Genomic DNA, 27,882 nt, shown 5'->3' on the forward strand with positions numbered 1-27,882 from the left:
CTCATGAGCTACTCTTTCATTTGTTCTCATCTGGTTTCTGTCACATGGAATGATTCATCTTCTTTGAACAGGGATGTTAGTCACTCTTTTCTCGCTCTTCAGTACCTGGAACGTTACTTGTGTTCTAGTATTTCCCCCTGAATTATGATCACTTATGCAAGTTTTTCTCCTTAACTTGAAACTAAGTTCCCCCATAGTGGATGCCTGTGTCTCCAGAACCTCGGACAGCTCCAGATATCCACAAAGCCTTTGCTCATTGATAGCTGATGACAAAGGACAAGAGCAAAGTGGTGCTCTTGATACCGGCGGTTGGTGGTGGGGATGAGTTCCAAAGGCAAATGTAATGTTAATATCCGTGTGTCCAAGATACATAAGGGCTCTGCAGATGCGAACTGTCAATACTCAGTAGGGTTAACTGCAGAAGAATGGCTCATGCGTCATCTTTAAAAGTTCTACTTTTGTTTTTTACCCTGTGAGATATAGAGGAAAGGAAAGCTGTATGGCGGTGTCTCTTACAGATTATTTTCTATTACAACCTTAAAGAAGAAGTTATCTTGACCACACTGGGGCTTGATAACAGGTTTTCATTGAAAATATATGAGAATCTGAGAAGATTTAGTTCTTGGATGTAAGACCCAGACAAAAGAATGCTTTGATTCTTGAGTTTGATGAAATTAAATTTCCCAGATTAAGAAAGAGAAACCAAGCCAATAAAAATTAATCCTTTTCACACCTTATCTAAGGAGGAAACTAGACAATGAAATAAACAAAAAACCCCAAACTCAGCTGAAACAAACTGAAAGCCAGTGGAAACAAGTTGAAACCTGCAAGCGTGCTTATCTGGTCCGGGCTGCGGTGGCTGTAGTTGACTTGAGCCTCAGCCTTTGGGCTGACACTTAAACTCAGATCCAGTATTCGGAACAAAACTCATGCCCAGCCTGCCCTGTCTAGCTTCAAATATGGAGCCCAGCATGCAGAGATCTCATGCAGAAAATTGTTGTCTGGAAACTGTACTTAACGGCATTCTACATTCACAAGCATTACAGCTTTTAAATTGGTCAAATTAAAGAACTAAATCTGTCAGTGAACATGCCTGAGTCATGCAGAATTGAAATACAATGTTCCTTAATGTGGGGAGTGTGGAGATACCATTTACATCAAAGGCATGCCCAAGACATAAAACCGGTGATTGTAGCAAAGATCCCTTTAGGCTAGGAGAATCAGAAGAGTTTCACACAAGTTGGTGTTTGAACAACATGAAATATTTAATACACAACTGTTAGTTTGATTTAGTTTACCAATTCTGTAGTTAATAATATGTTTGTGTATGAATTTTTCTATGATTATCTGGCATTGTAAGCAGAGTTTTAAAAATGTTTATTAGCATGTGTTTGCAATACATAAGCAATATGTTCATTGCGAGATATGGGTATAGGCACACACCACATCCTGACCCTTTTCCTGCCCCCCCCTCCCCACAAGTTGGGGTTTCGTTGCATCCTTGAAAGCGACTGTGACTGTGATGAGGGGAGGGACAGGGTTTTCTCTAGTGCAGAGAGACGGCAGCGAGGTGTGGTTATGCCAGTGTGTGGGGGTCAGTGCCCACACTGCCAGAGTTGTAATAAATTGGTGGGAACAAAAGAACAAGGCATTCAGAGACTTAAAATATTTGACAGGTGAACGAAGTATGGACACCAAAATACCCCTTGGTGAACAAGCCTGGAAGGGAGTACTCTCCGCTCAAGAAAACCATCACTGCATTGTTCCCTGAGTAATAAGTCAGACGATTTCTGAAGAATTTCCTCCATACTCACCTCTAAGGTTTAGAAGTTTGTCCTCACAGTGGTTTTGATTCTGTTGCTGCCTTTTGCTTACCAATTGGCTTCAGTGTTGTAGGTTCTGGATTATATTTAGTGCAGTAAAAACAAAACTGTTCTCAAAGCAAGGTGAGAGTATCTTCATTGACCGTAGGAGCCCGAACGTCTTCTTTCTTTCCTCTGTATCTTCTCAGAAGCTGTGCAGATTGACAAACACGCAGAATGTTTGTGCGTTCCTGACTGCTTACCTCAAAACCAAAGTCTCCTGCAGGTCTGTGGTTTCCTAGAAAATGCTGTTGTGTGTAACAACCTGTTCAAATGGCTTAATTGTTCCTCCAGTTGGCAGCTCAAGTCCGTTTTGATTTTATGAGGCAGTAAATGCTTCCTATGAGCTAGATTTACTCCGCACATTTAGATGAACTATTTATTAGTGAGCACATAATATATGGGAGAAATGCAGAACACAAATTTATCCCAAGATGTAAAATGAAAATGATTTTTTTAAAAAACAAACTGCAGCATTTCCCTTTAGTAGCCACATCTTTCAATTATTTCCCAGCTCCTCATCTGTGGGAGGATTCCACATGTTGTGTGTCAAGGTGCATGTGTGTATTGTGGGTTGTGTACTAAAGTCCTGGTAAATATAATTATGAATACAGCAAAGGCAATTAAGCTACACGACTTTGATTAGGTGTATTGTCAAACTGTGTTAACCACTGGCAGTGCGGGGAAAATCCTCCCATCGCTCAAGGTTTCGTTTACTGTACAGCGCTGTTCCTTTCCTCCGAAGCTGACAGATCCTTTGAACAAGGCATTCAATTTCATTACATCCAGCTCTATTCTTCTTTCGATCCCCACTGAGCTTCAGCTAACATGGCCCACAGTGAAGGAGGCTGGCAAGCACATGTGCATTAAGTTGTGCAATTATTCTCATTATTTGCATAAACACAGAGCACAGCCCCATGGAGTCAGGTCTTCCTGTGGTTCCGGTTCCTTCGCACCATCAGGAACCAGCTTCCACCTGTGTGACTCTCTGATCACACTGAAGCCATAGTAGCACATGTCCCCGGTCCAGGCAATTGCACTACCAACAGGTGGAAGAGCGCTTAACAGATTTGCTGGCTGTCCATCTCCTGCTCTATGGGAGCATTCAAACTGCAGCCTTCACCCTTCGCTGAATTCCTTGAGTCATTTGGGTGCGTCACCTGCACCCTCATCCCTTCCTGTATTTCCTCTCTGCCTGCAGCTACCTCCACACCTTCCTCAGCTCCCTCGCTGCATGTTCCTCTGGCCAGTTTCAAGACTACCACACGTCTTCTGCCTGCTCCCTGCTGCCTGGTCCAGCCTGTCCCTCAGTCCTCTGCCCACACCTGGTTTTCTGACCACTGTCTGTTTCTTGGTGGCCCTTAGCTCATGGCTTCACTCTGCAGCTGCTTGGTGCCAACACCCGGGTTGCTGACTCTGCCACCCCCTGCACACAGCCCTCTCTCCCTGCAATAACAAGCTGTCCGTTGCTTGTTGTTGCCAAGCACATCCCCTCAGGAAGAGCTGCTCAGAGGTCGCACCCTCTGCCCTTGGCCCTCTTCATGTTCTCAACAGGTCTCTGCAGAACTGCCTGAGCTTCTCCCAAATAGCTGATGCTCAAATTGACCCTCAAACTGCCTTTTATGTTCTTCTCTGGACCACAGGTAACACTTCTGCACTTCTCATTTTATCCAGAGCAAAGTGGGTAGAGAGCAAGCATTTTGGAGAGCACAGGTCATGATGTCTCTGCGGCAGGTTCCCAACTCTAAAGCTGATGCACGGAATCAGCCACAGGCGATGGGAAAGCAAATGTGTCCTGTTCAGAGCGGCAAGACTGGAAGTACAAAATCAGGCAGTAGACCAGCCTGGGCCCTAGGTCCGGTTGTGCAGGCCCTGAGCTCGAGCTCATTTTAGCCCCTGCTTTCAAAACGATGAAGGGGTCTACAGTTAAGAAAACTCGAAAGACCGGAAAAAAGGATGAGATCTTACTGTTGTGCAATAAATCCTCTTTATTTTTCAGATAAATTAATGGTTATTTCTCCCATATCTCCTTTTGTTTCCTGAAGTAGCTTTAAGGCAGAAGAATTACTTTTTTTCCCAAACCCAGTAAAAGGAAAAAAATGGAAGCACCTGCTAGTCTGCGAGGAGGCCTCCTTGTGGGTAACCAGTGGACACTTGTGTGCGGCATTTGGGGTGCAAAGGCCTCAGCCTGCACCTCTGTCCCCTGGCAAAACTGCTGATTGTGCCCCCATAAGAAAGGCTTAGACTTCACAAGGGAAGCACCCTCCAAGCTGCCTACCTCTTCATGGCGTGTTCACATCCCTGATGGAGAGCCCTGACGAACGGACTGCAGGAAGAATATGAGCACGCTGAATGTCTGAGGTACAGGGACAAGCCAGGAGCTTCAGAGCAGGGGCCTGCATCACGTGCCGCTTTAGAACAAAGTACTGAGTTAAAACTCTAGTGCAATTATTTTCAAACTATAAAATCTTGAACAGTTTATTCAATTTTCTCAGTTTTAAATTATGTATCTTGTGGTGCACTGACAACAGGCAGTCAGCTTGTAACACCCAGCTGAACTGAATCAGCGTGGCGCTGCGTGTGGAGGCCCGCGTGAGGATTGTTGCTGGCAGCGTAAGGGGCAGAACCGGAGAAGAAGAGAGGCTATTAGGGGCTGTTGGTTCTCCTGGAGGACCTTGTCATCCTGGCTTTCCTGATATGAGCTTCACTGTTCTCATCATTGGAGGAGCTTGGGACCTTGTTATCACTGAGAATGGCTTCAGTTCACTTTGAGGGAGCTCTGGTCCTCACTCTGAGCATTGCTTGCTGGCTCTGGAGGGGAAGATGTACACTGCTCAGTCTCCTGGAGAAGCTTGTCACATTGGCTTTCCTGATGGGAACTCAGCTATTCTCATCATCGGAGGAGCTCAGGATCTCTCTGTTGTTGAGGATGGCTGTGGCACTTTTTGGGAGAGCTCTGGTTCTTACTTTGTGCATTGCTTCCTGGCTCCAGTGCAGATCCCTCAGTCTGCTAAAACAGATCCTTCATCCCGCTGTCACAGGCTTTCTAGTTTCCACCACTGATCTTTGGGCCTTCCCAGTGCAGATCCTTGAAACAGGCCTGCATGAGACGTTGTTGTAGGCTCCAGGCCTCCGGTTGGCCTGGTGGAGGGCACCGTAATGGGCTCTAGGTCTTCAGCTGGACTCATGCAGGGCATTGCCAAGGGATCCATGCCCTCAGCTGGATTCCTTGGGCCTTTAATGTGTGGACAGATCTCCTGCACTCTCTTTGTATATGACTCTTTGGGTGACTATTATAAAATAACCCCATAAACTCTGTGTCCTATGTTTAATTATTCCCCTTGCAAACCCCAAGCTACAACATACCGGTTACATGGAATAGCTCTGGTGTAATAAATGGGCTTGGATACATGGCAAGGTCTTAACAAAATTTAAGCAGTTAGGATTATATCTATCCTGCTCCTTTGGGCTTGTTAGCACTGTTCACATAAAGGTTATATGTAAATGTGGGATTTATGCAGTAATGATCCCCGACACTTTCTGGGTAGTTTATTCTTTCAAAGTTTTCTGCTAAATTGTTTCATATATATCACTGTACAACCCTGGGGAAAGCAGGTAGTATTAAGCAAACACACAGAGGAGGAATTTTTGCCTTAGCAAATTTAGGTGATTTTCACTAGTGCATTTAGCTTTTTCATGGTAGAATTGCGTTCTTCTGAAAAGTAAAGTACCTCAGAGAATCCTGTACCAAAATCATACCTAATGGCTTTTAGGGAAGGACATCTTTGAAAATGCTATACTTTTGGTTCAAGGGCAACTCAACCTCATTTATTGTCAAGCAACTAACCAAGTTTCACTTTTTTCTGAGGGTTAGCCAGGCACAGAAAAGAACTCAATTTTCAAAAGTACCTTTTACATTTGCTACCTGATGTCTGAAAGATCTTTACATGAGTAAAACCCCTGTATATGTCAATTTGAAACATAACATAAAACACACGGCATCTGGGTAGGTGACACCCTGTGGCTGGCTCCTCAACGTCTCCTGGTTCATGTTGTGCTTTCTCTCTTTTGTCCCCTCTGGCCATTGGAGCTGGAAGATTCCCCATCTCTCAAACTTTCCATGATCTCCACTGATATTATGGCTTCCAGGTACATCTCTGCTCACTTGAGAGCAAACGATCATTGTCTTGCACATGACATAAATATTTTTGCTTTAGTCTACATATCATTTCCTAAGGAAACATTGGTATATATCCTCAGACTACAGTGAAGTTCCCTGCTGCTATGCTCACATAGCACCAGTTGTAATTATTTAACGTTATTTTAGAAGTATTTCCTCACTGTACTGGTCAGTTTTTCCGTCACTAATACAAAATGCCTGACACCTCACACTTCAAAGAAGGGAGGTTTATTCTGTGTTCACAGTTTCAGAGGGTTCAGTTCATGCATGGGTGACTGGCTTCAAGTCAGAAATGGCATACTAGGGGCTGGGGATTTAGCTCAGCGGCAAAAGCGCCTGCCTGGCAAGCGCAAGGTCCTGAGTTCGGTTCCCGGTACCGGAGAAAAACAAAAACAAAAACAAAAAAAAAACAGAAATGGCATACTGAAAGGGTCTGACAGCACAACTCATGACAGAAAACAAGCCTGGGGCTAAGAGAGAGAGAGAGAGAGAGAGAGAGGGAGGGAGGGGGAGATCTTTCAAGGAATTCCTTCAGGGAGTCATCTCTTCCAACTGGAATTGGGCCTCACCTCTTAACAGCACAGTGAGCTGTGAACTCAGTATGTGAATCTGCTGATGCATGTAGTGTTCCCGTGATCAAGTACCTTCTGAAAGCCCCACCTCTGAGCACGGGAGAATTTGGGGGGATAACTGAGACAAACCATAACACTTCCTCAATAAAGTATGCTCCACAGAGGCAGTAGCCGTATCTTTTTTGCTTGCTCCTCCATCTTCATGTTTAGCACACACTGACATTTCAGTGAATGATGGACTGATGAAGTAGTGATCTTCAAGGAAAATAACTAATGTCAGATCTTCTGGGAGAATTCTGGTAAGCGAATGAGGGGAGAGAGCATAATATTGTGGCCAACCAAAGTGAGTTCAGAAAACAGTAGAGAAAAATAGAGAAGTGGGAAGTCTTTAGAGACGAAAACACATATATACTACTACTTTGCCTTCCATTTTAAGTAGGTTATAATGGGATTCTGTTTTTGTTCTTTACAGTATACCACATAGAACAGGAATAAAAAATGACTGGCAGATATTAATCCAAATGGTTGAATGATAGCTGTCACTCATGGGAAATATTGGGAAAGAATCAAAGAGAAAAAGTTTAAGAAGGACAGATTGAAATTTCACATTATGAGAATCATAGGACTGTAGGCTTGGCTGTAGGGTTATTGCATATGGGGGGTGGAGTGGGTGACACGGGCGCTATTCATGTATTTGGAGCTACTTATACTATCAGCTTTAGATATCCTTTTGCTTGGGTTATAGTAATAATCCCTTATTATTTGAGCTGGACACATTCCCTTCTTGAACAAAATTGGAGCACTTTAGTAGAGGAAGAAGAAAGAGAACGATGTCAAGTAGGCAAACAACAGTGTCTGACTCATATACAACTACATTGAAATCAAGGACGGAAGCTTCTGCTTTCTTGCAAAAAATAAGTTTCTAATTCTCTGCATATATTTCCTAACTTAGTTAAAGGTAAGTGTGGGTTTGTCATTTAACCAACATGCAACTTTGAAACTTTTATTTTTAAAGTGGGAAAGAATGAACAAAACTAGTTGGGTGTGGTGGTGCAAATCTGTAATCCCAGTACTCAGGACAAAGCTAAAAAGAGAGAACAAAAGAAAGATACTCTTCTAGAGTAAGGTGGTTGAACAGGATCGTAAAATTTGGAAAGTTGATGAATCAGTGGTTAGAATAAAAGCATAGTCACAAGTAATTTTGAAAATGGTAGAACTATCTAGAGGTGGGTGGAGAAGAAGCAGTATGCATTTAGATGTTGGCTCAGTAATTATTACGTATACTATTAGACTACTTCATTACAACAGAACTTGCAGAGACTAGATTCACTGAATAACAGCATCTAATTACATCAACAGGAATATTGCTATATTTTACAGAGGGGGCCTTTTCCGTGTGAAGGTTTCTGCACCGCACTTGAGCTAGCAATCCTTTTAGCGGTGCACGCATATTCTCTTTCATTAGAGACCTCAGAGCTACTGAGGCACCCAAAGGTAGAGAACTGAGTCTTCTATTTTATTTGAATGATTTAATCATTTGGATTTTTCCAGGGAGAAAACATCTCCAGTATAAACAACATGATCAGCTCTTTCCTATGTAATAATGATCTCAACTAACCAGCACTTCTCCAATCAACTGGATCTTTTGAGTTGAATTGTTCCCAGTGAATTATGAGCTTCTGGGTGTTTCATGATGCAACTAGAAAAATCTAACTTGAAAGAGTTTAATACCCGTACCTGCATAGCTGTTTTTCTGTTTTTTTAAGACTTACTTTTCTTCTGGTCCTTTTACCATGTTTGTGCGTTCTGCTCATCTTACCTAAGAAGCAACCAAAACAGGAACTTGCTATGTAGTGTGAACTAAGGTAAATTATTCAGCATTTCCAAGATTCCATTTTTCTTATCTGCCTTATTGAAATAAGAGTTTCCGCACTCGGAAAAGAGGAGTGACTAGAGAATTCGTTATAAGTAAAACACCCATCAGAGCCTGGCACACAGTATGTTCTCAGGAAAACTAGGTTTCAGTCCCACCACTGCCCACCACCTCCACACTTTCCCTTCTTTTTCATGCAGGTATCAAGTGTCAAGTTATCTCCTTTCAGTCCCATCTCTTCCTTCCATCTCTCTGGTGTCTTCTCTTTGCCTCAGCTCACCCAGTGGAATCTTGAGCACTATTGTTAAATTCAACCACCACCTGGGGGTTGAATTTGCAAGAGTGATTAAATCTCTAGAATGACCTCAAATGGGAGTGTAGGAACTGAAATTTCCACAGACTTTCAAGAATTCAGTGAGATGAATCCAGCAGGAAATCCCATGCTGGCAGGCAGTTGAAGGATTCTCAGGAGGGCCTTGGGTTTGTGCTTGTGCTGGCTGGGTCAGCTTGCCCACGTTGTGGTGCAAATGCAGAGAAAAGGTCATTTGCTGGATAAAGAAACTGGAGATGTGCATTTGCCGTCTCAAAGTATAGAAAATACTTAGGGTAAGAAGTACCTAACTGCTCCTCAAAAGGGCTACAGCATTTAAAGCAGGGCTGTGCAACTCATCTGATCTCAGCAGGACAAGCTTTTTGGAAATTAAACTTCCGTTCACTCATTGCTCTTCTGTCTATGTCAGTCTCACTGACCGATTGCTTAAACATTTCAAGCACGTAAACACACCACACACACATACACACCCTGAATGCTTGCCCTGCCTTTCACTATACCAGAAAATTCCCACTGTCTGACAGAATTTAACCATTTAACCGCTTAACCTCTGCCTCTTTAATCCATGAAACAACATTCTTTGTATACACTCATGTAATCAGTAAACAATTATCAAGTGTCTTCAGCACTTCAGGCACTGTAACAGATAATACAAATAAAGTGGTAGGAAAAACAGGCATTCCTTGCCAACCTGAACCTTATTACCTAGTAACCTGGGTAGGTATTAAATAATTACATGAAGGTAACGGTTAGCTTGTGCATCTATCACGTTTCTAGGTAAATCCTCTCACATACTTCTAGCTTTTTCTGGTCACAGCCTCTGTCCCTTGACGGAGTGACCGGGGCCTGGTGCTGGGGCTACTCCTAGGACTCTGCTTCCCTTGCTACAGTGATGGGTCCTGGGTTGGAACTGTGAACTGATCTGGTCCACAAAGGTCCTGCTTCTGGCTTTTTCTATCTGGAATGAGAAAGAGCCGAGAAACTTCTACCCATTATGGTATTCATCAGAGAAAGTTCATTTGAAGAGAGAGTGAGAAAAAGACAAACCATGGCGAGTGTAAGTTAAATACAAATGGTGCTGAGTGGAGTGGAATCCCACCAGTTTTACCCTTACTTACAGAACCCAAAGCCCCTGGAGAGGACCTGTTTTCTATGTGGTCTCCTTAGATTTTGGAAAATGTCCAGATACATTGTATGATCTCCTTTTGATTAAAATTCTGGCACTTGCAATTAAAAATCTTATTAGTAAAAAGTTTGAATTCGTGATTATAAATTGTGGCACATAAAGGAAAGGAAATACATGATTTAGGACTGCATAAAGGAGAGGGAGAGATTTCATCTAACAGAGCAGGGAAATTTACCCCAAGGAAGTGCATTTGAAATAAGAAAAGGCCTGGAGAACTATGGCCAGCACGTTTCGGTTTCAGAGTGAGTGCCCCGCTCCCCTGGGCTGGGACGCTGCAGTGACGCCCACGGTTCAGAGCAGGGTGGGCTTTGCTTGGCGCATGGTGACTTCAGTGATTCACTTCACAGCCAGTTGGCTCCAGGGAAGAAACGTCAGTGGGAAGTTTGCTGGGTAGCAGAGATGTTCAGTTCCCGGCAGCCGGTGGAGTCGGGGACACGGGCAGGGGCAGCGCCACAGAGACGGGCCAGGATGGGACGTAGATCCCCAACCTCACGCCCCAGTGACCTCCCCAGCACATTCGTACTGACCCCCTGGGCATTTCTTAATGCAGTCAGGTTGACACGCCCTGGTTACAGTCACAGAGAGCACAGGCCGGGCTGGCTGAGACGCGGATCTGCGGACCTCAAGGAGCACAGCCGCGGCACAGGCTTGCACGGACCGTGGCTTTTCCTAGCATGGGTATCAACATTTGCCTGGTCCTCGTGTACGTGCTACAGACTTACTTGTAGCGCTGTTGTTACCTATGAAAGGATAAATGACTCTTCTATAATTATGAGTAATTGTAAATGAAATAAAATAGGAGTGAAATAATAGCACAGAATAAACTTTTGTCCTTGGTATATGGTCATCAGAGCTGAATGGAAACATACATGTCCCACAAGACTTCATTAGGATAGAAGATTTTACACGTTAGGAAAACAGGATTACACTGCCAGAATTTAGTTAGAAAATACAACTATTTTACCAGAGTCTATGGCCTTCCTTAAGAGATGGATAGACTAAAAAACATAATTTTTAAAGCTTGGAAGATGAAAGGGCAAGGGTGGGAAAATAAGTAGACGGTACTCTACTTAAGACACCTTAATATCTTTTCATGCGTATAGATTTTTCTTTTTAAATTCTAGGGGCATATGGCTGCAGACAAGCACCAGGGGGAGCAGGCATTACTGGTGGCTTAATGGGAATAGACACATCTAGAAAGAACATAAACATTAACCGGAAGCATTATGTGAAATTTTAAAACAAAATCATAAACCCAGGCCTACTTACTATACTTTATTGCCTAGGAAAAGTCATCATTGCTTATAAAAACATGGTTTCATGCAAAGGCTGCAGTCATTTAAAAAAATAATTTACCAATAACTTGCAGAAAAGAAGATCTTAAAAAGTGGAAGCAACGATATTTCATTAGAAGATATAGTGATGTGTGTCCTTTTAAAGCATCAGAAACCTGCTCAGTCCGGTTCGGCTGTTTCTGTCAGTGGGGAAGGACTGACTAGCTCCGCCTCAGAACGAGCTGCGTGTTAAATGCAGGAACCCCTCCAATTATTGCTGTTATCCATATTCTTAACACAGCTTATTAACTGCATATTTCTGCTGCGATGTCTATATTTAGGACTGTAATATTCTTTATTAAACATTTCTTTTAGGTTAGTAAATGAACATGCCACTAAACAATAGCTGTTAAGATTGTTCCAGTCCATTCTCCTCAATTATTTATGAAGCGAAGTTTTAGAGACACTTAAGGGAGGGGAGAATGAAGGTTTAGTTAGGGCAGAAGGAAATGAAACCGGAAAAGCAGGCAAAAAACCTGCACTTCCATGAAGGTAGAGGCTTCCTTTGAAGCTCTGTCAGTGTTGCTTGGTACTGCTCTTTCGAAGCACTCATTAGCATTAAAAAGCTTTAATTAGATGTTTAGTCCCTTGTGTTGAGTACCACACCAATTTCTAACTTTGTAGGTCTCCGTGACACCCGTGACACCCGTGTTACTGGCAGTTGAAGGAGTTTACTGTATCCCGAGTGTTCTACAAGTTTCCTAATCCCCTAGCGTCAGTTTCCCTTCTCAGTCTCACTCTTGACAGCTCTCAGGCTGTCCTGTCCACTCCACACTCAAACACTCCCACGCCTCTCTTACACTGTTTCTGAATTTAGCCTCTCTCTCCTCCCCCCGCCCATCTCCAGGCTTGCAGAATGTTGTTTCTGATTTCTCTCTGTCTCTATCTCTGCCCCGCTCCCAGTAAGTCCTTTCCAGCAAGCTGTACCGGGGCTCACCAGCTTGGGAGGTTGTCACTGTCTGTGGAACTTTCTGCCACCTTCTGCTTACTGCCCACATGGCCCCGCGTACTGTGAATAAACAATTTACTTGTAAATCCTCAGACTGTAATGCATGTAATAAACACCCACTGAAATCCTTTGAATAAATAGAACAATAAATGATACTCAAGCAAAAAGAAATCTGTGAACCATGGGACCAGGAAGTCACCAACTCCTTAATATAGAAAAATTGATTTAATGCATTAATAACAAAATAACAACAACGCTATCTTCAAAATTTTCACCTAGTTATTGCCAAACCAGATATTTCCGTTAATATTTATTATGTGGGTATGTTTTCAAAGCCTTCTGTGTCAAAAATCCCTTAAGCATAATTATATTAACACTCAACTATATTGAATTCACCTAATATTCTGACCTGCAAACCCACCAATTCTTTTCCCCCAAGAGCAATCCTCATATAGCACTGGAAAATTCATTTCTGAGAAAGGGCAGGCTGCCCGGTTGTCTATGATATGTCACCTCACAGATTCTAGAATTCAGATTTCGAGGAAGCTCTATGTTCCTCTAGCCTGGGTTGAAATTACATTTAAGTTCATCTGCTCATCCACTTCAGCTCTGAAGATTATTTTCAGCCTCGTAGCTGCACAGCCAGCAGGGCTCAGGGCAGAGTGTGTGGGACGAACACAGAAGGTGTCATGGCCCTGCGAGACCTGGGCAGGATGAGTGGATTCTGCTCTTCCTCCTCAAAACTACTTTTTGGTTGGGTATAACTGACAAATAAAATCGTGTGTATTTAATCTGGACAATACTATGCTCTGAGATACACATGCATGAGACAATATTTACTATAATCAAGCGAATTAAAATACCCACCAGCTCACAGATGTGGGCACGAATTTATCTAGGTGAAACGGTATCCACTCCACTCTGCTAAGTGAAACATCAGGTTAGAGAACAGTATATGTTAAATTGTCTATTTTTTATCTTCAAAAATGCATTAATGCATGGAGATATTGAGAAATTGTCCAGGACGGTGTTAACTGTTTTAATCTCTCCCTGGGTATAAGATTCTGCATTAAATGACTCTATTTGTTAAGAAAATCGTAAACTTCTGTTTCTTGGCGTTGGTTACCATTTACTGAATTAGGCTTTGGTAGTAAGTAGTTCAACCATTTTTTACTGTTTTTTTTTTTTTCCAGTTCTCTAATTGCTACTTGTTAATTGATTTGAAGGAGAAAGTAGTAAAAACCTGAAATGGTTTTAGTGTGGGAAAACTAAAGATCAGTTTAAATTCTGTACAGTTTGGGAAAATGATTACTTAAGAAGAATAGTTGTGATTATAATTATCAAAATAATCTGAAGTAAGTAAACATTCTTTTCTCTCTCCCGCGTAGGTTGTGCCGCGGTTCAGTTTGGGTTAAGGCATGCTGGGCAGCTGCTTCACCCCTGGACTAGGGTCCCAGCCATCTTCTCACCTTCTGATTTTACCTGAAAATTTGATTCAAAGGTTACCTTTCCACCAGAATGTTCCAGAATTTTACTAGGCACTTAGAGAGGTCCAGACTTGAGTAGTAACTGAAAACAGCCTTGCTACCAGTGCAAAAGGTGCTATAAAATTTTGATAATAATCAATCTGTTGGCACACTGATAATGCATTGGAATATTAAAATAAATATGGTGAAGGCCATTTGTCTTCTAACTGGATGATAGACACGGGACACTGAATTATGGGAAGCTTAGTTCTTTACCAGCTTTCAGATTCTGGAAGTCACTTCAGTGCTTTGATCACTGGTTTTCTTGCTGGTGAAAGAAGAGAATATCTTCATTGGGGGGAGCATTAATTAAACTAGATGAATTCCTTAGAGTATAGGTGCTAAATTGTGGGATTTCTACATATTAACTATTATTACTAGACTCTTGAAGCAGTTTTTATTAAATGTGTATTAGTAGGCCATTTACATGATAATTGCTTAATTGTTTATAAAATGTTTCTGAGTAGTAACCTAGATGCCCCAAATCAGATCTTTAGAATGTTGGAGCTAAGACTCTGAATTTTTAAGAAACATTTTGAAGGATTTTTGTATGTCTTTTTTCTGAGGATAAAATTCAGCTTCAGTAGGATGAGTGGAATGTATGATGTCATAAGGTGCTTGTACCATCTGCACTTTCTACCTACTTTTCTGAGATTCTTATGTCTACAGCTTTGGACCTTTGAGGCCTTCAGAAAATCGTATTGTAGACAAATCTTGGTGCTGATAAATTGTAGCATGGACATTTACCATGTCACACTATAATTAAGTATTTTTTAAAATTGTTATAAAATGGTTCTAATATGCTAAATTATATGTTAAATGTTGGAGTAATGTCAATTTTAAAAATAAAAAGCTGTGCTAGTTATTTTGTCTTCTAATTTATATGTTCCCAATGTATATTTTTAACCTATATATTATATACTTAGCAAGCTGTTCCAAGTGTTATAACTAAAATACAAACTTCTCAGCATAATGTCTGCTAAATATCATAGACTACTCTTTTCTGAGATCCAAGAGTTACCAGCTTAGCAGAAGAATCATTTGGAATAGCTAATATCTGTTTATCTCGTGCCAGGGAGGCTTGTCCCCTCATTGGATGGGAGGAGCTCAACTGCGAGAGCAGCACAGAATTATCCAGCATTTTATAGACCATTCCATAATGAAATTTAGAAAGCAATTAGCCAAGAGCACATCTGCACTTGCACAGGAAAAAATAAACAGTTGAGATTAATGAAATTGTGAGCATTGATTAATCATTCCTTTTGGAGTCATACTTGGCTTTAATACCCAAGAAGAAGTCTACCACCCAATTTAATAAGGGGCTCCTCTCATGCTGGTTTTACTGTTATTATTATTAATTTTTGAGCCTGTTATTGTTTGCACCAGCTAACTTCAGCTTCAACTGGCTGATTCCTCGGAGGCAACTGCATGTGGAGGTGCTCAGCTGAATGCACAATTAGCCTATTATCCAAGAGCTGCAGTGCGCCAATCATATGTTAATACAGAGTTCTGGGTGTTTCTCTCTTAATGCTTATCAAGCCTTAAAGGTTAGCAGGGAGTTCAGGAAGTTTCTAAACCATCCTTTCTCTCCAATTAACTCCAGTTTTAATGTATCCAAGGGGATATAGAATATTAATTTTAAATATATTCTAAGTGAAATGGGGTTTTATGAAGCCAAACACAGATCGAGTTCATCCTGACCTAGTTCCAGCTAAGCAGAATGATCCAAGAGGCTAAGCACCCCAGGTTTTGGTCAGCCAGCATATTAATTCTGATTTTTAAACAGAAATGTGTTGATCTAAAAGTGATCTTTAAGGTTACCTCAAATACTTCAATTAAAATTGATCTTTGTAGAACATTTACATGTCATACTCCTCATTTTACCGGTGAATAAGAGTTGAAATTTAGAGAGAATGAATTATTCACCCAAAGTCTTATCATTAAAAACCCACTGTCCCAACTTACAGGCACTATCATTCAAAGCCATACGTTTACCTTGGTAAGATGTATCTAAGAGGTAGAAGAACCTTTGTAAGGTGCATCTAACCTACAGGATTACTAGAGAAAGCCATTTGGGGTTTTCTGGTCTGTTTAAGATTTGTGCACATTGAATGTTAGAGCTTGGTGATCTGTTAGGGAACCACTTGAAGAAGGTCTGGCTGCTCCTCAGCATTTGTAAAACATGGGTGATTCTGCAAAACAAGCTTTTCTGGACCCAATATCAATCCACTATTGTGAGGTGTAGGAATTGTATTTATGTATTTAGAGGATCATCTTCTCAAAATAGTCACTCAAGAAAATGAAAGTTAAATGTGACAGCTTTTTGGCAGTGGACAACGGAAACAGAGGTGATTATCCCAGGGGCAAGGCATTTGGGGAGGATGACAGAAAAGGGTCGGATTAAAGTCCAGGAGAGGTGAATGCCAGTATGGAAAAGGAGACTGGGACCCTGTGCCCGTGAGTGGTTCTTTTCCAGGGCAAATCAGGCACCCTGGCAACCCTCTCATGATCTTATAAAAAGTGTAGGTGCTTCTGTGGAAATGCCACCTTTGCAGTCCTTCCCAGAAGATGGAGAGAATCCTGACTTCCCTGACCTACAGGGCCTCTCACCCGCAATGTGTGGCTTGGTTGTCTAGCTGGTCCCGTTATGGAGGGGGACTTAGACGGGAAGCCTGTTGGCAGGAATCAAAGTCTTGTTGGAAGGACAGCAGTGAAGAGTAGGGGAGTGATAATGATGCAGAGAATGCTGTGACCAGGTCCTCAGGTCTGGGGCTTCTGGCCTCCAAGCTTGGAGTAGATGCAAAACTTTTCTGTTGGAATTATGCAGAACACAAGGTCCTCTTGAGCTTCATTCCTTTGCAGCTGTAGTCTCATGCTGTGTAGGCCTTGGGCAGACAGATGGGAGGCCAGAAGATGATCCCAGAGTCTCTTTCCTGGAGTTGCCAGTTTCCACTTTCGATTCCACGCTGCGTTCAGTGGGGCCCAACCAGCAGCTCAGGGAAGGGAGCCCTGAGAGTTCCCCTTAAAGCGCAAGAACAGCACACCGGCCATTGTTTTACCGCCTACCTGGCCACAGAAAATGGGGAAACAAGCTTGTGCCAGGGTGCAGATGTCAGTGTCCACCGCTGCTCTGCTTGAGTTTCCCCGGTGTTCCCGTGACACCCTATCAATCTGAGTCCTCCAAGGAGCCAAGACGTCAGGCAGAGGACCGCTGGCCGCGTGGAGCCAGGACTGAATGGACACCTCTGGGTGAGTCTGAAGAGCTCATTGTCAGTGACACACAAAGATGCAGCACATGAGTTTGTTGTCTAGATCCCAAAATGTAGATGCAAAGCAAGGGTCAGGTCGTGATCCCCACAGCTGCCCCTGCCACACTGTTTACAGCCTGTGCTGTGTGTCCCCCACGCTGAGATATCCTGTTGTGTGTCGTGATTACCTCTTCACCAGTCAGTTTCCTTACTGGACCTTGATTTATCAATGGGGACAACATAATCAGACGTGGATTCAAATTCAAAGGCAGTTTGTAAACGCAGGCAACTTACTTAAAGTACTTTGTCACGTCTCTGAGCCCAACTTTCTGTATATGGGGAAGTAGAATCATAATAGTGACTATGAATATTTAGATCAAAGGCCTACAGTAAGCATTGCTTAAGTTGAAGATCACAAATAAAAAGGTTAGCAAAATAAATATTTCATGAAAGCCCCCATAGAATAGTCCTCTCAGAGAGGACCAGAAGAGACCACCCGTCACTATTTCCAAGTGAGTTCAGGACTTTCCCATGGGCTTCTTAGAACTTCATCTACTAAATCTATTCCTATCGTGCTAGCTTTATTCAGCATTATATATGAGAAAATGTGGTTGATTTATTTTAATAGAAATCTGCTGAATTTTATTTGTTGCCTCCAAGCCACTAATTTTCTTCTTTAGTAAAAAGAATATTCCTTAACTGTGCCATATTCTGCTGTTCCCCAGGGACTTTCACATGTTGCTTTCTAATTTTACCCACCCAACCTACCCAAGAAACTCCTGAAGGACTCTAGTTTAGTCACCTCTGCTCGTCCTCTATAGCTCAGTGGATTACCACTTATCCAGCAGTGAAGACTGCCCGTGTTTCCAGATCTAGTCTCTCTATTGTATGTTCTCCGAGGATTTCTTTCTTTTTTCTCTCTTGTTATATCGATTGCCATTAGCATATATTAATGGGGCACTGTGGTGTTTCCATACATGCACACAGTACACGTTGATAGCATCTATTCATACCCTTCCCTCCTTTCTCCCCAATGCCGCCTAGCTCTGTCTGCTCTCTCAAAGTCCTGATCACCACTATTTTACTCTCTGGTTGACTCTTCTCCCCTAGTTCCCCCTTGATATCAAACATGTGGTTCTTTTCTTTGTCTGACTTAATTAATATAACATGATATCCTTGAATTCTATCCATCTTCCTGCAAATAATAGGATACATGAGACTGAGCATTTTTTCCACGTATTTGTTGGCCATTTCTATCTCTTTATTTGAAGTGTGTATTGAGATCATTTGCCCATTTTTAAACTGGATCATTTGTTTTTTTTTCACTGTTTTGAATTCTTTATGCATTCTGGACTAGTTTTAATTGTTCTGAGTCTGAGGGACTTTCAGATTAATATGTATCTCCGTCCACTCTGTAAATCCAGAAGGGATCCATTTGCTCAGGACTCTGCAGGGCACACAGTACAAAGGAGATTCTCAATAAGTTATATGTTGAGTAAATGGGGCACAAAAGGACCAACTTGTTCTGAATTCCGCTTCTGGGCATTTCAAACTGTTGTTCCAATGGTAACATCATTCATTACCTCAGAGTAGCTTTTTCTGAAAGCAGAAATTAACAAACAATCTGCATGCAATAGCTTATTTATGTAAATATGGTCCCGAGGAGTAACTGTGAGAGTGAAAGAGCACAGAAAAGACAAGGGGCAAAGCCATAAAAACAGAGCCTCATCAGTCTGGTCGCTGCGGCAAGGACTTGTCTCCACATGCGAAGACTGACTAAGAAATGCTAGGAAATGTAGCTCAGAACTGCCTGACCTGGGAACACAAGGAATAGCATTTGCCTCCTGGCTTTTGGCTCTTCTTGCTCAACATCGGCTCCATAGATATTAACTCTGCAGCACTTCAGTGATTCTTAGGGCCCGTGTAACAGGGTGCATGAACACAAAGGGATCCTAACGTAGTACCAGGGATGCCTCAGAGAAGGAAGGGAGTCATGTGAAGCAGAAGTAAAGTTGTTGCCCTGTTCAGTCACAGCTGCACGAAACTACCACGTTTGTGTGAAACTGGTTGTTGTATGATATAAGCGTGGCTGAAGACACAATGTTGAGCTGCGTGAACTTTCTGCATGTGAGTCCAGTTCAGTGGCTTCAAGTTAAACTTGTGCACAGCCCCTGATGATTAATGTGAGTATTGAATCCATCAGGTGTTCTCCATCTCAAGATGGTATATATTCCAAGATGGCTGTGAACAATCATGTCATGTGAGGAAAAGACAGAAGTGTAACATAAGATATATGGCACTGCTTGGTTTTGCCTTTGTACAAATATCACCAACCTGTCATGAAAAGGAATCAGTTCAACAGAATTTGTTGATCACAAAGACTTTTAGCTTAATGTTCAACTCCTTGAATTATTATATTAGGTTGAAATGTTGGGGATTTGGTTCCAATTTTATTCCCCCTTGATACTTTGTTATTGAAATAAATTTTGTGAAGATAACTTTTGCACAAAGGTTTAGAAGAGTTTGCTCTTTTCTTTCCCTACCTAAATACTGTAAATCAGAGCATTTAACTTATAAATGTTTCCCTGACAAAAGTACAGCTCTATAGTCTTAAGAAATATGAATGCTAGGTTACTTATATGGCGTATTTGTCTATATATATACATTTTTTAAATTTTGTTTTGTTTCTGGTACCAGGAATCGAACTCACAACCTTGCGCTTGCCAGGCAGGCACTGTGCCGCTGAGCTAAATCCCCAGCCCCTGGTGTATTTGTCTAATAATTTCCCTTTCCTTGGTAAATTGAAAGAAGGGCATCAAACTGCAAAAATCAGTAACAATGTGAGAGGAGAAACATCCCAAATATTCCTGTCTGAAATGTATACCTACCTTGATGTTCTTGGAATTCCAGTGCAGTGAAAAGCAAGTTTCATATTAAACATTATTGGCCCCAAAGGCATGTGTTTAGACTAGAAGCTGCATCTCTGCTATGCAATATTTTGAATTCTCTAAAAGTTTAAACTTAACAAGTTTTCAGACTTAATTTTTGTCGTATATATGATTTGCAACTGGACCTTAAATGGGCTAAGGAAAGTCATAGCCAGTGGGTTTAGAGACATTTTGGTAAAGGGGAAAAAGATTATTGGCTCTTCTATAAATCCTTTCACAAGACCAAATATCTTTTTATTGTTCTGTACATTGTACTTTGGGTATTTTTCTTGAATCATTCTTCATTCCTGAGTTTTGTTTACTAGTGTTCCTCTCTTTATAAATTCAGTTTTGCACATTTGTATTTAGTTGGGAACTGAAAAGTAGATTTCTGTAGGAGCCCCCTTCCCCACCACACACACATACTCTTAAAAAAATTGAAGTCAAATGCCTATCAGTAAGAAATTTATAGTAAGCAATGTAACAAATATTCAGAAGTTAAGAGGTAGTTATACTTCTCCTGGTTGAAATTGACAGGATTAAATGTATCTGATTAGAGAAAGGTGTTTGGTGCTGTCACAGTGGCAATTCTCTGCTCTGCTGTGAAAGTGTGCTATGTCATGGCATGGACATCTGTGGCTACAAATTCACATTATCATTAAGATATGAATTTCTGTAGCTTAACAGCTCTTTCCCATGGACAGTGGTAAGCTCTCAGGCTTCTTAGGCTCCCTTTTCTCATTAATATCTTGGGGATCACGAAGGCATTTCACCTGTGATGCCTGAGGTGCTTATTGTTGTGTGTTTCTTGGTTACCCCTTCTCTCTGTAGCTCCAGAACTTCATGGCTGACCTTTTTATTACACTACGCTGCATACAGATCCCATTTGGTGTCCCTCACTTTTTGATAAGCTGTAGGATAAATTTGAATAGCTTAAAAGGCAAATGGGCATGCTAGAATACGGGGAGAGAAAAAATATTGCAAGAAATGACGGGAAAGGGTCCCCAAGTATATTGAACAAAACTAACCTATAGCTCTAAAATGCTCACTGAATCCCAAACTATTTGAAGAAAATGATATCAAGATGCACCATACTACAATTTCACAAAACCAATGATAAAGAAAAAAATTAAAACTAGCCCAGAAAAAGATACGTTATATAGAGAGGTCTACATAACATATAAGGATAACAACATTTTAACTATTGGAAAAGAGGCAATTGAGGATGCAGTAGAGCGATGGTTTTATAGAACTGAAAGGAAAAGCAACTGTCCACCTACAGCACACACTCCACAAAACATCTTTCAAAAATGAAAGTAAAATTAAGACCTGTTTTAGGCATAAAGTTTCAAAACACTTATTATCAGCACTCTCACACTGCTGGAAATGTTAAAGGAAAACTCTTCAGGCAAAACAGGAACGATGATGCCAGGTAGAAATACAAAGCCACACAAAAACACCCAAAACACTGAAAACGGTAACAAAAGGTTTTAAAAAGTTATTGCAATATATTTTAAACACCACTTATTTTTCATAGAAAATTAACATTGTAATGTGGGGTTTATATAATTTGTAGAAAAAATACATACAGACAATAGCACAAAATCCTGGAGCATAAAAATAGAAATATTCTGTTGTGCGGTTGTTGGAGCGTATGTGAGGCAGTATGATAATACCAAAACGGGCTATTTTATGTTAAAAATCTGTACTGAAACTTGGAGCAATCACAAAATAATAAAACATATACATAGATAATAATAAGCCAACAAAGTGAATATACAGCTAAATATTCAATTGGAAACGTTAAGGCAAAAAGATGAAAAAAAAAAAAAACCAACAAATAGGACAATTACAAAATTGTATTCTTAAACCTAGCCATACGAATAATCATATTAGGTATAATCTAAACAATCACTATAAAAGATAGAGATTATCAGTCAGGAGAATCTCTTATCTGTGAGTCACAAGAAACACCTTTTAAATATATACATGCAAATAGATTAAAATTAAAAAAAATTAAAAAGGAAACACAAAGCAAATGCTAAGGAAAGTGGCTATACTAAGTGGTTATATTAGTACCAGAAAAATACATTTCCAAAAGGAAATTATTTCAGGAATAAAAAACTCATTTCACGTAGATAAAGGAGGGACATTCACCATGAGAACATAACAATTCCAAGTGTTGGAGCTCAAAAATATAACTTCAGAATAACTGAAGTGAAAGTGATATAATCACAAAGAGAAATAAATCCACAGTTCTGGTTGGAGATTTCATTACCAACCTCTCAAGAACAGAACAGAGAGAAAATATGCCAGGAAATATTAGATATGAACAACATTATCAAATGATATGCCCTAATTGATATTTATAGTTCCTGCCACCTGACAGTAGAAGAATATGCATTCATTTCCAAGAATATTTACCAAGATAGGCCATGTTCCATAAATGTGGGTAGACCATAAAGCAAATGTAATTTAAACAAAAAGGATGTAAGGCTTCAGATCACACAAAATGTTTTCTGAGCACAATGGAATTACATTATAAATCATTAACAAAGAGCTGTGGAAGATGTTCAAATATCCAGACACAAATAGCACATTCTAGATAAATTCCAGTTTAAAAAATCAGAGGGAAAATTAGAATGTATTTTAAATTGAACAAGAATGAGATCACAGCACATCAAAATTTGTTGAATATCCTTGAAGCAATATTTGCAGGAAAAATTCTACTGTAGAAAAAGTCTCACTTTTATAATCTCTGCTTTCACCTTAACAACAGGAAAAGCAGGGCCAAAAAATGGAAAGTAAAAAGAAGGCAATAAAAGAACGCAGTGGAAATTAACGGGTAGAGATTGATTGCTTGAGTGCAGTGCTGAGGGTTAAACTCATGGCATGCTAGACAAGTGCTCTATCCCGAGCTATGTTCCCAGCCCAATAAAACTTACTAACTTTAGCCAAACTGATGAGGAAAACTAGGGATGACAAATAGTCCTAACATCAGAAAACAGCGAGGTGATAGCGCTACATATTCTCTTAATTGAAGAGAAAAATTGGGAAATATAGTGGACAATTTGCAGTCAATTCACCATTTTAGAATCACCAGAATCTTGAAAGAAATAAATGACTGTTAAGTCCCACTCTAGAAATAGATCACTTGAAGCTTCTGACATCTATTAAAGATATTAAATTTATACTCAAAAGCTTCCCTCACAGAAAGCTCCAGATCAAGATGTCTTGATAAGGAAATTGTGCCCCATATTTCATAAACAATAACAGCCTTAAGTAAGAATAGGGACCTGTAGCTCTAGAGTCACGTGGACATGCAAAGTCAAAGCCAGGTGAAGGCGGATGCGGAGATTCATGTGAAGTGTTTAACAGGCAAGGAATGCCAGACATTACTGGTAACTAAATGAAGCAAAGAAAATAAATTTTTGTAGAGACTTTGGAGGGAGGGTGGACCTGTGTATGCCTTGGTTTTGATGTTTAACCACTAGAATTGGAAGAATGAATATCATTTTTTAAGAAATCTAGTTTGTGAAAATTGTTATGGCAGTCCTAGATGACTAATACAATTCTAAATCAAACCCAATATGTTTTTTTTTTTTTGTGTGTGTGTGTGTAAATTGACAAGCAGATTCTAAAATTCATATAGCTACGCAAAAAACCTAAATTGTGTAAAACAGTTTTGAAAAAGTGCAAAGTTAGAAGACAAACACTACTTGATTTCAAAACTTCTCAAACTTTTAATGCATTGTAGATCTTTAATTTATCCAAATGAATTATACATTTAGGAGCCTTTTCTTTCTTTCTTTCTCTCTTTCTCTCTTTCTCCCCTTCTCCCTTTCTCCCTTTCTCCCTTTCTCCCTTTCTCCCTTTCTCCCTTTCTCCCTTTCTGTCTTTCTCTCTTTCTCTCTCTCTTTCTCCCTTTCTCCCTTTCTCCCTTTCTCCCTTTCTCTCTTTTCTTTTTTTTTCTGTAACAGGATCTTGCTATGCAGTTCAGGCTGGCCTTGAACTCACTATGTAGCAGAGGTTGGCCTCCAACTCATGTTGCTCTTCCTGCCTAAACTGTTTGAGTGCTGGGATTATAGGTAACAGCCAACACACCTGGCTTAAAAGCCATTTTATTTATCATATAAAAAACAACCCAAATAGATTACAGACCTAAAGGTAAAATTTATAAGTAGAAAATTTGTAGAGGGATACAGTAGAGACAACCTCCATGATCATGTATTAGGCAAAGATTTCTTAGATACAATACCTCAAGCAAAATTCACAAAATAACAAGTCCATAGATTGGACTTCAACAAAATTACAGACAAACAAACAAACAATTTCTACTCTTGGAAAGGATAGGAATTAAAATTTATGGGAAGAAATATTTGCAAATCAGGTATTTTATGGAAGTCATATATTTATAATATGCTTTTAAAACTCTCAAATCTAAAAGATACAGACACAAGTATTTTAAAAATTGACAAAACATTTAAGAAAACACTTCATGAAATAAAATATACATGTCACTAATAGCCACATTGATATGAAAAGATGGACCTCATCATTATTCATAGAAAAATCTACAATAGCTCATAGTAAAAATGACTATAAGAGGTGGCTTCCACTGTTTTTGTCACAAAGAAATAAATGTTTGAGGAGACAGATACAATAATTACCATAATTAGATCATTACAAAATATATAGCTAGCTCAAAACATCCTTTGTACAGCATAATTACATACAATTATTTGTCCAATATGAAATTTAAAAACCTGTCACAAAATGTCATCTATTGGAATTGCTAAAATTAAAGACTGACTATACTAAAGGTTGACAAAGATGTGAAGGACTTGGAAATCTCATCTAGTACTTACGGGAATGTAAAATGGTACATGAACTTTGGAAATCAATTTGATATTCTCTGAAGAATTAGACATCCACTGATTGTATTATCCAAGCTTTCTACTCTTAGATAAAGGATCCTCAGCTTTTTCTTAAGTCTCAAATCACAAGCAGCCCCACTGTTCATCATGAAGTGAATGTATAACACATTTTAATATATTCTATATATACTTTGAGGTGCTAGTCAGCAAATGAAAAAAAGATAAAAATTTGATTCATGAATCTGAAAATACTTATTGTGAAACAAGTCAAGCCTTCTCCAACTCCTGGGGAAAGAATAGAATACGTAATGCCTAATTCTGCTTATGTACAGTTCTAGGAAATGCAAACAGATGTTTAGTGGTCGGAAGGTCAGCGGCTGCCTGTTACCAAGCGTGGGCGGAATTGTGGGAGTAGAGGAAGGATGAACAAAGGTGATATGAGAAAGTAATAGATTCTAGGATTGATAACCATCAAATCTAATAACAATTAGAGCTTAAGGTATATCGATTATAATGCAATGAAACTGTTGAAAGTAAATGTGACATGATAACCTACACCTAGCATGGTGATTCTCCTATACCCTGTGATGACCAAGCCATTTTGGCTTAGAATTTTTTCTTATGATGAATAGACTCTTTAAGATACTTAAGGTCCTTCTTGATAATCCTTTTGTCTTGTCCGTACCCCATGCTCATGTACTATGCATGTCCTTTGAAAGACTGAATCCTACGAATTGTTCTGTTCAGTCTATGCTACCATCTCTCTCTCCATCCCCTTCCACCAAATTCCCCGTGCCATTGTCAATTAGCATCTACAATTATTAGCTGATATTTTCTAATTCATCATCTATAACTCAGCTTGGATCAAGAATGAATCCCAACATAATGCCATTTCTTAAGGTGCTACCTCATTTATATGCAGTCATCTAGCCTTTAAAACTTTCTGTTATAATAATGGTATTTGAAAGCTATGTAACCGGCACTCCAATGGGAGGTCACAAAATTTTACTTCATAATCTGTAAACTAATATCTAAATGGGTTCAATGATTCATCATGCCTAAAGTTCATAAGGCCATGAAGATAGATCTGAATCTATAAATGGAATGCTATAAAAGCTTATGGAACTAAAGAGAAGATAACTTATCTGAAAGTGAATACTTTTTGGACTTAGGTTTCATCCTTTGGTAAATATATAGGCAAAGACATTTTGTTCCACCCATCCAACCACCCATCCATTGTCTATCCATCTGTCTGTCACCTAAAAACTCAGTAGATACTTATCAAAGTGTCTGGACCTGGTGGTATCCATCCCTAGAGCTAACATATTAAGTAAAACTTTATAATATTCATATCTGTATCATCTAAGGGACTCAGACATTAACTAGATTAAGACATATAGACATTAGTCATAATTGCATTGTAAACTCTAAAATTACTTCTGGGAAGGTACAACAGAAGAGACGTGCACTTAGCTATGAGTCTCTAAACCAGAAGTCTTTGTCTTTATGCTGTCAGGAAAGGGTCTCCTTAGTAAGCACAGCTTCACCTGGTATCTTGAGGATGAGATAGAGTTAACTGTGCTGTTGGAGCTTGCAGTATGTTTGTAGGGAGAGGGAACAGTTCAAAGGGGCTTGTGAAAAGGAGGGGCAGTGGGAGGAGTGCACCCCTTCTGAATCTACACTCTACACTTATTGTTTGTCCAGATAGAAGCAAACAATCCAGCTAGATACTCTGTCCCTAAAGGAGAGATGAACATCTAGATCCTGGGATGACTTCACAGACCAAACCCCAACACAGCCTTTCCAGCTCCCTGGTATTTGAAACAAGTAGTGTGAATCCGTATTTTATCAGGCACTATATTTTGGGACTTCTCATTACTGGAACCAGAATTAAATTCTCTGGCCAATTCATGGCTTTGGATGAATTTATCTCTAGTCTTTTCCAATTGGAAGTCACTGTGATCCAGATTTAGAATTTCTGTATAAATATAGTCATGTTCTTTATGGTTTTGTAAGTTTTGCCAAATTTTCTAAATAAGACTATAAATTTTTATGGGTAAGTACTGCATTCTATCCATTTTTTTCTCATCTAAAAACAATTGATTGGATAACAGCCAATAATCGCTTGCTAATTTATCAATAAATTGATCTTTCTTTGTCACAGAGCAATATTCTTTGTACACTACACTAGACTGCTTTTTCATTGTGATTTTCAACTTGCTGTAAAAAGCCAGATTTGTGTACTAAAAAAACCACTTCCTGTGCTAAGAGGCTTGAAATGAATTTTAACCTATTTTTGAGGTTCCTAATGACAAAATCTGCAATTAAGATTACTTCCATAGCATTCTGAATGATTAATAATTTTAATAATGTTAAACTGCTTTTAGTAGATTGCTAATGGCATTAGGACCAGGATATAAACTGAAGCAGCTGGTCATAGTCACTCATGTTGAAAACATGTGGCTTTAAGTTACAGCGCCTCCAAAGCAAGTATCAAATTTTCTCAGCCAAAAGTACTTAGGAAAAATCACAAGTAAATGTAGCAATAAATCCAAGATATAATTTCCATGTTTGAAACTGTATCAATAATTTGGATTTATATGATCAATTTGTCTTAATTATCTGGTGTAAATACCTTGCATCTTTCTTTCAGACAACCCAGAGGATTTTACATTTACTGGATTAATCAAGCTTATCAATTAACTGATCTTTGGTAATGTCATTTTCATTAAAAAATAGAACAAGTCAATTTATAGAACTATGGTAAAGTATATATAAACATAAAACTTAATCTTAACCATTTTTGAAAGTACAGTTTTACGGATGTTTTGTGTGTTTTCACTGTTGTACCATCGATCTCCAAAACTCTTTTAATCTTGAGAAACTAAAAACTATAACCATTAAGCAAATACCTCTTTATCTATCCTACTACTTTCTGGAAATTACTATTCTATGCTGTATCTCTGAGTTTGACTATCCTTAATAGCTCATAAAAATAGAATACATATATTTTCTTT

This window comes from Chinchilla lanigera, unplaced genomic scaffold, assembly GCF_000276665.1.
Source record: "Chinchilla lanigera isolate Chin_1 unplaced genomic scaffold, ChiLan1.0 scaffold00040, whole genome shotgun sequence".
Lineage (NCBI taxonomy): Eukaryota > Metazoa > Chordata > Mammalia > Rodentia > Chinchillidae > Chinchilla > Chinchilla lanigera.